Source organism: Neomonachus schauinslandi, chromosome 10, assembly GCF_002201575.2.
Source record: "Neomonachus schauinslandi chromosome 10, ASM220157v2, whole genome shotgun sequence".
NCBI classification, from domain to species: Eukaryota; Metazoa; Chordata; class Mammalia; order Carnivora; family Phocidae; genus Neomonachus; species Neomonachus schauinslandi.
In genome coordinates, this window is record NC_058412.1 from 111,167,806 (window position 1) to 111,178,803 (window position 10,998).

Below are 10,998 nucleotides of genomic sequence, written 5' to 3' on the forward strand. Positions count from 1 at the left end.
AACAGTATCTTTTCCCTTTTTTTCTGTTCTACAGCCCTAAGTAGGGAGACTCATGGAGTGTACAGAGGCCTGGGCAGAGGAAAACTCTGCCCTTGGACCCCCTAATGGCCCTGGGCCAGTTCTGTACATGTCTGGATCTCTGCCTTCTCACAGGTGCCTGGATGGGGACTGACAGTTAGGTTCTCACCTCTGGGCCCCACCCCAGTGGAGGCAGCTCCTCTACCTCCCATGCCTATCCACATCCTAGGATCAACCTGTTCAAACAGGCAGTAGATGACACGTTTTTACGTCTGAGACTCTAGAACCAGGAAGCCTGGGTTCAAAACCTACTCACCTCTTCCTGACTACATGACCTTGGCCAGTCACTCAATTTCTCTTAGCTTCAGGGAAAAAAGCAAAATGGGGAACTGTAACCAGTGCTTTCCTCCTGGGGCTGGGGTGAGGATAATTAATGCTAATTATTAGCTAAGGTGATGCCTTCCGCAGAAAGCCCTCCTGGATCTCCCTCCCAACAATGCCCTGCTCCTTATCCCTCAGAGAAGTCTCTTTGACACTACCCTGTTACGAGCTTCCATGACATTTTAGTCTTTTCCTTCTTAACATCAGTACACTGACAATTTATCTTTTTATGTGTGCCTGTTTGGAACTGCCTGGGAGCTCCATAAGAGTTGGGACAATTTATCTATTTTCTTCAAGGAATTGCTAAGTGCCAGTGCCGTGCCTGACACCCAATAGGCATTTTATAAACAACGCTGAATGCATGAGTGAGTGATCAACTCTATGAAATAGCTTCCATTGTTCTCCCCACTTCGTAAACCAGGTAACTGACACAGACAAGGGCAGTGACTCACGGCACTATCAGTCCTTCTGTGTGTCAGGAATTGTGCTAAGAACTTTATGGATATTACCACATGTTATCCTCAAACCAGCCCCCCCCCTTTTTTTTTGCACGAGGAAACTGAGACCCAGGCAGGTGCTTTCACTTGCCCAAAGCCATTAGTTAGGAAGTAGCAGAGTTGGCATTCAAGAACTCTACTTGGGGCAACTGGAGCGGTGACAGAAGAAGGATTTGATGGGCTGTCTGAAGTGTGGACCAGGTGGGCGTGACCCACCTATCAGTGGGACTGTAGAGGGGGGGACCCTGACCTGAATGGTTTAGACTAGTGTGTTCTAAGTGGCCTGAGATCAAAGATCGGGCATTCAGACTAGGACCGATAAGGGAGTACAAGAATGGTGTTTTAGTGGAAGCTGTGTGGGGAGCGGGATGCAGAACAGCTTGAGCAAAGGCTCTGCAATGGGACTGAGTCAGGCTCATTTAAGGGCTGAAAAGAGGCTGGGTATGACTAGTGTGGAAGGAGAAGGTGGACCACAGCTGTTTAGAACTGGACAGGCCCTAAGATCTTACCCAGTTCCTCAACCCCCTCCCTCATTTTGCAAATAGGAACACTGAGGCCCAGAGAGAAGTCCCACATCTAGCAAGTAGCAGAAACCAATCTGGGAGCCTTTCCTTCGTCCCCAAGGGCATGGTCTCTGAGCTTTGTTGGGAATCTTGGGAATCACTCTTGGGAACATTCTTTATCATAGCTGCAAGTTCAATCCATGCCTACTACACCTTCTGCTTGGACCAGTTTCTAATAATTTTCCTTTAGTTCTTGTGTAAACTATGCACAAGATAATTGGCACAGCATTGTTTATAACTGCAAATATTGGGAATGACCCAAATGCCCATCGGTAGGGGACCAGCTAAATAAACCATGGACTTTCTGACAACAGAATGACAGGCGGCAGTAAGGGAGGTGATGGAGCTCTCCATCTCCTAATACAGAGAGGCTTCCATGGGGACAAGCAAGGGATAGAATGGGGGTGGGGTGGGGAGTGAAGCTGGGTGAAAGGGAGGATAATAATCTATCTTTGTATTTGTTGTGTATGCACAAAGAAACTTTGGAAGTCTATATAAGAAAATGAGATTACCAAAGAAGGCACTGGACAGAAGGGGAACAGGGTGGGAGAGGGAGACTTCATATATGCCCATTTATAATTTTTTTTTAGAATCATGTAAATGTATTTACCTATTAATAAAATAAGGTAATAATGAAGACAGCTGCTACTCAGCTAAGGCCGAATGCTGTCATATGGGAATAAGTGGTCAGTATGGTCAGATTTTCTAATTACTCAAGAGAAGCCAAAAATCTGGATTTTATTGTACAATCTCTTGGTTTTTAAATGTTGGCTCCATTTTTGCTCAGACATTTTTCAGGCCAAGTAAATAGGTCAGTGGGTCAGACACGGCCTGAGGGCCACCAGTTTCAGTCTCTAATGGCTTCCTGCTCCCAGGGCTGGAGTTCTCAAGCACCCCAGGGCCCCACCCCCATGTGGGCAGCAGAGGACAGAAAAGCACCTTGTCGTGCCCCCCTCTCCTGCCACCCTCAAACCCTTGCCCCTTGGGGCTGTGACATTTGGGGCTTTTAACTCAAGATCTGGAAGGCAGAGAGGGTTATGAACTCTCAGATAATTCCCTCCCCCGGGGCCCTGCAGGCTTCGAGGCCCAGCTGCCTCCCGCTGCCCACCCATCTGTCCCTGGGAGGTGGGGATCGGAGTGAGGCTGGCAGTGATGGGGGTGGGCAGGAGTCCCCGCTCTGAGCCTCAGATCGCTGGGCTCTGTCCAGACTCAGAATCCAAAAGGAAAAATCTAGAGACTATGAGAAAAGAAAACGGGCTTGTCTGCACCTACTTGGTGTATGCTGAGTTAATTCACCAAATTACTGAATGCCAGAATTGGGAAGGCCCTAGGGGACCATGTCATCCAACTCCTTCCTTGCACAGATGGGGAGACCAATCTCAGCTCCCCACCCACTGCCCCAGGCCGTAGCCTTGTCACCTCTCTCCTGGACAACTGGACTGCAGCAGCCTCCTCATTAGGCTCCCTGAAGCCCCTCTTTTGCTCCTAATGTTCAGTCTCCACCCTTAGCCAGAGGGGTCTTTTTAAAAAAGAAATCTGATCAGGTTCCCTGTCTGCTCAAAACCTCCGGACTACTTCCTACCCCACCTCGAGCCAAAATCCCCAGCGCTGCCTACAATCTCTCTCCTGCTCTCCTCTCTAACCTTGCCTCCTCCTGTCTTTCCCTCCTTCATTCTGTTCCAGCCACTGGCTCTTTGCTGCTCTCTTACCATTCCAACCTAATCCCCCCTGCCCGGCTTTGTTCCCACAATTGCCCCCAGGTATTCACAAGGCTCCATCTTTCTCTTCTCTAAAATGTTGCCTCTTCAGAGGGGTTTTCCTGGTAACTTCCCCCTGCCACTCTATCCCCTCACCTGCCTTATTTTTATCCACAACATTTATCACTGTATGATGTTATAATATGCATTTATTTGTTCCTTTTCTAGAATATAAGATCTGTGAAGGCAGCAGTCATGTCTATGTTGTTCACCACTGTGTCCTCCGCACTTACGGCAACTTGGCACGTAGATGTGTAGGGATCCCGAGCCAGCCGTGACATGAAAGGACACAGGTCTATAATTGAAGTGACAGCCAGTCCTGAATCTGCTGTTACCTGCTTAGGTGACCTTGAGCAAGTCACCTCACTTCTCTTCTCTGGGCCTCAGTTTCCTCATTTGTAAAACAAGGCAGTCACTAAGACACCTTCAATTCAACCATCCTGGAAGGTCTTCCCTGTTCCGATGTCACTTTCTTCCCTATAGAATCTGAAAGTCCTTGAAACAAACATAATTGTGTTTATTTATTTACTTATTGAGTAGTAAATACAGCCACATGGCTCCAAGTCCAGAGGTGCAAAGGAGACCCATTTGTCTGTCCTACCTTTCCTGCAGCCATCAGTTCCCCTTTCCAGAGGCAATCAATGGCAAGTTTCCTTTCTCAGTCTCTCTCTCTCTCATCTACTTATCTCTAAACCCTATTCCACCACTTTGAAACACATAGCTTAATTATACATAGTTCTGTCCTTTGTCTTTTGTTCACGGAATAGCACTTTGGGAGATCACTCCGTGTCAGTGCAGAGAGATTGCCCTTGCTCTTTTTCATGGCTTCACAGCCTTCCCTTGCATGGATGGTCCATACTCTACTTCACCAACCCCCTAAATTAAACGGGCAGTTAGGTTGTCTCCAGCCTGTTACAACAATCCGTTAGTGAACACACCATTTTGGGTATCTGAAGACTAAATCCATTTGCTGATGGAATGGTATGTGTGTTTATAATTTAGATAGATGTCTCTGTAGGGACCATGCCAATGTCTCCCACACATACTGGCACTGAGTAAAAATGCTTGTAAAGGGGCTTTTAAAATGGACTGCAATATGGCCTCAAGACTCCTTACAGATGGGGAGATCACTCCACCTTGCTAAGCCTGTTTCCTCTTCAAAAAAATTATCCTACTTCATGATGTGTGGTGGTGAGGATCAAATGAGAAAGTGCTCAGCACATTTCCGGGCACACATTAGGGCCTCTATAAAGATTAGCCACTCCTCCTCTGCTTAATGTCATTATCTGCCCCCAGATACCACAGATGGTATCTGTGGGCTCTCTGGGAACAAGGACCTTGTCTGCCCTGTTCACTGCCGTAGCACAGCTCCAGGCTAATGGAAAGTATCCAATTACTTATTGAGTGAATGAGTCCACTTCTCAATGTCACTTTGCCCACCAGGCCCTCCATTGTGACCTAGCTCCTGCCCACCCATTCAACTTCATCTCCTATCCCTTTTCCCCCTTCTCCTTGGGCTCCAGCTACACTGGCCTTCAGGTTCCGTCCTGCCACAGTGCCTTTGCACGTGCTGTTCCCCCTGCCTGAAAAAATTTCTCTACCTCACTTTCACCCATAGCCTCTCCATTTGCTAAGGTGAGAACGTTGGGACGTGTTGGGGGACTAGGGCTCAAGAATTGTGGAGGAAGATGAGACAAAGAAGAAGTTGAGCTCACAGACAAGTACCAGGAGACACGGCCCTGAAGGGTCATTGCAGCACTTTTAATAAGATGGAAAACAACTTAAATGTATCCCCACGAGAGAATTGTTTAGTAAATATGATGCTTACCGCCACACTGACAAGCCAGAGACAGGTGGATAATGCCTAATGTCGGTGAGGACGTGCATCACCAGTGGGGTGTAAATGAGTACAGCCGTTCTGGAGAAGAGTGTGGTAGTATTTAGGGAAAAGAAGCATATTCATGCCTGTGACAAGTGTGTAAGGGTGATCAGGGTGGCTCTGTGGGGATTGATGGGGAGAAAAAAAGGGAACTCAAGCATCCACAACCACAGGAAAGGACAAGTGAAATGTGGCAGGGGAGCAGCTCGGGTTCTCTGGAGCTTCCAGGAGGAAGGAACTAGAGATACACAGAGTAGATGGATAGAGCTATAAATATCAGATGAGAAAAAATAAAGGAGCAGGACATGAACATGAGTTGTATCACAATATTTATCGGGATTTAAAACACATATCCAGTTGATCAGTATCTATTAAAACTGGCCATACCTCGCAACTCTGCTCCTGGATATACACACAACAGAAATGCACGCATATGTGTGTATACCCAAAGACACACGACTGTTCCTATCTGCACTTTGTAACAGCCCTACGCTGGAAACCACCGTATGTCACCCACGGCAGCAGAATGGTTTAACTGTGGTGTAATTCGACCAGTGGAATACTTTATAGCATTGAAAGTAAGTGATCCATCCACAACTACACAGGATAATAGAGATAAATCTCATGAACAAAATGTTGAGCAAAAGAAGTCAGACACAAAAGAGCACACACTGTGTGACTCCATTTGTATAAATTTCAAAAACAGACAAAATCAATGTCTGGTGTTAGAAGTCAGGCTGGTGGTTACTCTTAGGGTAGTGGTTGGGAGGCCTTGGAGGGGATCTCCTAGTTCTGTTGTCTGATCTGGTTATATAGGAATGTTCCGTTTTTGAAAGTTTACAAACTATTGTACACTTATGATTTGTCTTATTCTCTGCGTGTGTGATACCTTCATTAAAATTTTTAAAAATCGGGGCTCCTGGGTGGCTCAGTCGTTAAGCGTCTGCCTTCGGTTCAGGTGATGATCCCGGGGTCCTGGGATCGAGCCCCGCATCGGGCTCCCTGCTCGGCAGGAAGCCTGCTTCTCCCACTCCCCCTCCCCCTGCTTGTGATCCCTCTCTCGCTGTGTCTCTCTCTATCAAATAAATAAATAAAATCTTAAAAAAAATTAAATAAAAAAAAATTTTTTAAAGATTTTAAAGAGAGACACAGCGAGAGAGGGAACACAAGCAGGGGGAGGGGGAGTGGGAGAAGCAGGCTTCCTGCCGAGCAGGGAGCCCGATGCGGGGCTCGATCCCAGGACCCCGGGATCATCACCTGAACCGAAGGCAGACGCTTAAGGACTGAGCCACCCAGGCGCCCCTAAAAAATTTTTTTTTAAATCCATAAGCACACAAAACAACTACTATGCATTTTGTAAGCAATCTCAAATAAATAAGGACATCTATCAAACATGGAGAGAGTTTTGGTGAGGTCAGAATTGAGGGGGGGTGGGGAGGAAAAGGAGGAAATGGTACAAACAAGAGAGGATCCTTGCAGACTTCCTCCTGACCCTGTGCTAAGAACTGAGCAGTGGGACCTATTCAACCCTCTGTACTTCAGTGCATAAGAAATAAATGTAAGGGACACTTGGGTGGCTCAGTCGGTTGAGCGTCTGCCTTCGGCTCTGGTCATGATCCCAGGGTCCTGGGATAGAGTCCCGCATCAGGCTCCTGGCTCAGTGGGGAGCCTGCTTCTCTCTCTGTCTGCTGCTCCCCCTGCTTGTATTCTCTCTCTCTCTGACAAATAAATAAATAAAATCTTAAAAAATAATAAAACAAAATAAAACCCTAAAAAAAATAAATAAGAAATAAATGTAAAATTTAATTTAGAAAGCTAGAAAAACAAATGAAATATGGTGCTTCTACACCATAGAAAACATGGCAGCTGTCGGAAAACAGGAGCGTGATCTAAATATACCAATCAAAAATGTCCAAGAGTAAATGGACTACAGAGGAATGCATTTGTGAGCAATGCCCTCCATACGTCTTCCTGCCCTGCCACCCACATGATGGTCTCCCATATTTTCTCAGGGTTCCGAACTATACCTTTAAATGAGTATCACTGTTCTGAAAAGACACACTCAAACTGGGACTCTAAGGGGAACTGGAATGGGGGGAGGGGTGTCAAAAAGGAACTTAGTCTTTTCTGTAATGTTTTCTTTTTTTTTTTTTTTTCTGTAATGTTTTCATTCTTGGTAAGAAGAATCTATTCCTGGAATTTAAAATGAATAGATTTAGTATTCAAGGTAGTAGTAAAGGCCAGTGCAGGGAGGCCTGGAATGTTCTGGCCTTGCATTCTCTTTGAGCTCACTTAAGATTTTTCAAGTCAAGCCATGGGACCATCTGTTGCCTGATGAAATCGAGGCAAGGGGAGTTGGAAGACAGGTCCCCACCTGGCGTCCCCATCTGGCTGCATGACCTCAGGAGGGTCCCATCCCCTTTCCGGGCCTCAGTGTCTTCATCTGCCCTACGGGAATCAGGTTTCTGTGTTACTAGGGGGTGTGGGAGGATGAAGTGAGGGCACAGAGGAAGAGCAAATGAATATAAGGATTATTCTCTGGGTCAGGGGAGGAGAAGGAGGGGAGCCCTCCCCTCCACCTGCTAAGCCCACAAGGGCGCAAAGGAGGCAGAGGGAGGGGCTGGGGACCACCCAGGAGAGCAAATAGTCCATCTGTGGGACAGGGGCACGTTGTCAGCAGCTGGGAGGCCCGGCCTGGACTACTCACAGGCCAGAGCCCGTGAGGCAACCACCCAGGCTGCCTGGAGAATTGGGATGTTGAGCGGGCTTCTTGTTCCTCCCAGCCCCAGTGCAGCCACAGTCTTGCTGCCTCTCCAAGCCCCCATCATCACTCTCCCACCCTTAACACCCCACTCCCAGGGCTGTACCCCCGCTTTTAGCCCATCCTAGCCCCACAGCCAGAGAGTGCTTTCACAAAGTAAACTCCATCATGTCCCATACTTCCTCAAAACCTTCCAGTAGCTTCTCACGGATCTATGAACAAAATCCAATCCCCTTACCTTAGCCAACAAGTCCTGGCATGATCTGCCACTCCCACCGCCCACCTCCAGCATAGGGGTTAAGAGCCTGGCGTCAAAGAGAATCTGCCCGGTTTAGAGTTCTGGCTCTTTTCTTCATTCATTCATTCAAAAATGTCTATTGACCACCTACTATGCACCAGGCACTGTTCTAGGCATTTGGGATACATCAGTGACAAATGAGACGAAGATTCCTGCTCTTGTGGACCTTCCTTTCTAGCAGAGGGAGATTAACAGTAAATACAAGTAAGTTAATTCATAACACACTGGAAAGTGACAAATGCTATGAAAACAAGGAGAAAAAGTAGAGCAGAGGAAGTTGATCAGAGTACAGGGAGGGGCAGGGTTTACATTTTAAAATGCAGTAGAGTGGTCAGGGTAGGTCTCACTGAGAAGGTGAAATTTAAGCCAAGACTTGTAGCAAGTGAAGGAGGGAGACAAGCAGACTGAGGGCTGAGGGAAGCAGTAAGGAGAGAGGTGGGAAGTGCCTCAGAGAGGCAGGGCAGGCAGGTTCTTGTGGGCCCCGGCAAAGAGTTTGCCTTTTACTAAGTAAGATGGGAGTTTTGGGGGTTTTGACCATAGGGAGTGGGGGAGGCAGGACAGGGAAGGAGAGGAAGCCAAGCAGGCCTTGCAGATGTCATGTGGATGGCAGCTTCAGCCTGATCCCATGGTGGCGACTGTGACGTGTAAGTTATACCTGAGTTATCCACCCACACCCGCACCCGCACCAGCGTCCCAGGCAAGGAAGGTGGGCTTTCATATCTCTGAGATAATGTGTTATAGCTTAGGGGGAAGCTAAGTCACCTCAGGAGGCTCCAGCAGCCTGTGGGCGGTCCTCCCTAAGGAGAGAAGCAAATGCTGGTCACTGAACGCATACCCAAAGATGGCACACAGTAAAAGGGGATCCTAGGGGGATGGGTACAGCATTGCCCTTGTTGGCTCCAGTCCCCAAACACCCAAGTCCCAGCAGCCATTCCCTTTTGGCCTGGGCTTAGGGTGGCTAAAGATTGGGGGCGTGCCCAGTGTGACCAGGCAGGGTTTTTCTGGTTAGGGATCACCCTCCCAGGCCCCCCATCCCCAAACCCCTATCCGAGGCTGCAGAGGGATACATCTCTGCAATATCCTGACCATGTGGCAGTCTAGGCTTCCTTCTGGGATTTGAACTAGTTACCCTTGAGTTAGCTCCGTTCATCTTTGAATACTTTGGATTTTAGAAAGTTCTGCTTCGTGTTGAGTCTACTCCTTCATTCCGTAAACATTGGCTGAGCACCCACTGTGTGCCAGGCACCATTCTAAGTTCTAGAGACACAGCAGCGAACAAGACAGATACGGTTTCTGCCCTCGAGCTTACGGCTGGAGAGGGAGATGATTAGAGAAAAGGATAGCATTTAGGCGCAGAGATCGGGGAAGCTGGGGAAGCTGTGTGGGCCTAGAGGAGACTCATGACCCTCGGGAAGACGTGACACCAAGCTGATAAGTGGAGGTGTACCTGGACACAGGTACAAAGGTGCAGGAGAAAATTAATCCAAGCTAATGGAGGAGTGAGTGCAAAGGCCCTGAGACCCCCCCCCCCCCCCGCCATTGCCTGCTACCCCCACTGCTACTCCCTGGGGCAGTGACCATCCCCCTCTTACTTGGATGGTTGTGGCAGCCTCCTCTTGGGTCTCCCACAGAGGGGCAACGAAGCTGGGATATGCAGTCACTCTTTTCTCTTCTTGGTTAAGGGCCACTCCTGTGGGCCTTAACTCACCAGCATTCCCCAACTCAACTCGCATCTGTGAGTGGAGAAAGCAGGAAGCCACAGGCTTGTGCATCATTGTCTGCAGCTGACCTCCAGGGAGGGCTTAACGGGTTTGGGTGGGGCACCTACAGCCCCCTCTGTAGAACCGTCTGTTTAATGCCTCCTTCCCCTTTCTGACCTCATTTCCTACCTTCTTCCCCTTGCTCATTCTGTTCTATCTACACAGGCCTTGCTGGTCTTTCAATTTGCCAAACAAAGCCTCATCTCAGGGCCTTCGAACTTGCTATTCCCTCTGCCTGGAACACTTTTCCCTCACCTATTTGGTGAGGCTTACCCCTCACCTATTCCATATCTCTGCTCCAGTTCAACCTCTTCAGAGAAGCCCTCCCTGACCACCTTGTTGCAAATAGCCCCTCCATCAGTTTTTCTCTACCTTGTCCCATGCTGTTGTTTTCCATAACATTTATCCGCCTGACATATGATATATTTACTTGTTCGTGTATTCATCGTCTGTCTCTCCTGCCGGACTGGAAGCTTTTTGAGGGCAAGAACCATGTCTGGTTTTTGCTCATGGCAGAAGCCCTATAACAGAGTCAGGGAAGTCAATAAATATTTGTGAAATAGATGGTTCTAAACATAGATGAAACATATGACTTCCCTCCCCAATACTTCCAGTGGCCAAGGGTGCTCTCTAGGGGCCAGTCACAGTCAATTTGGAAGCCTACTTCAACCCTTCCCCATCCAGGCCCATCTGGCAGGGGTCAAGGGTCAGCCTGGTCTAGCCCTCTTCGGGCCCGCATGTGGAAGAGACCCAGTCCTGGGGTCTAGGCCCCAGGGATGCCTGGTAAGCCCTGTTTCTCTTTTGGCAAAAGTTCCTCCTTCCTTCATAGGACCTGTGCCTGCGTTTCTGAACCAGAAGGTGTTTACACAAAACATCTTGGGTTTGGCGACAAATTCACCCTCAGTGAGGAATCCTTAATGAATCTCCTTCTTTCCCCATGCAGGGCAGCTGAAGGGAAAATTAGCTCTGCCTCTAGCACTTGAAGGAAGCCAAAGGCCAGGCAAAGAGGAAGTGCTACCGGGGCTTCTGGGGCCACAATCTGGGGGAGAGTTTTTTTTCCCAGGGTCCAGAGACAGCTGTGGTA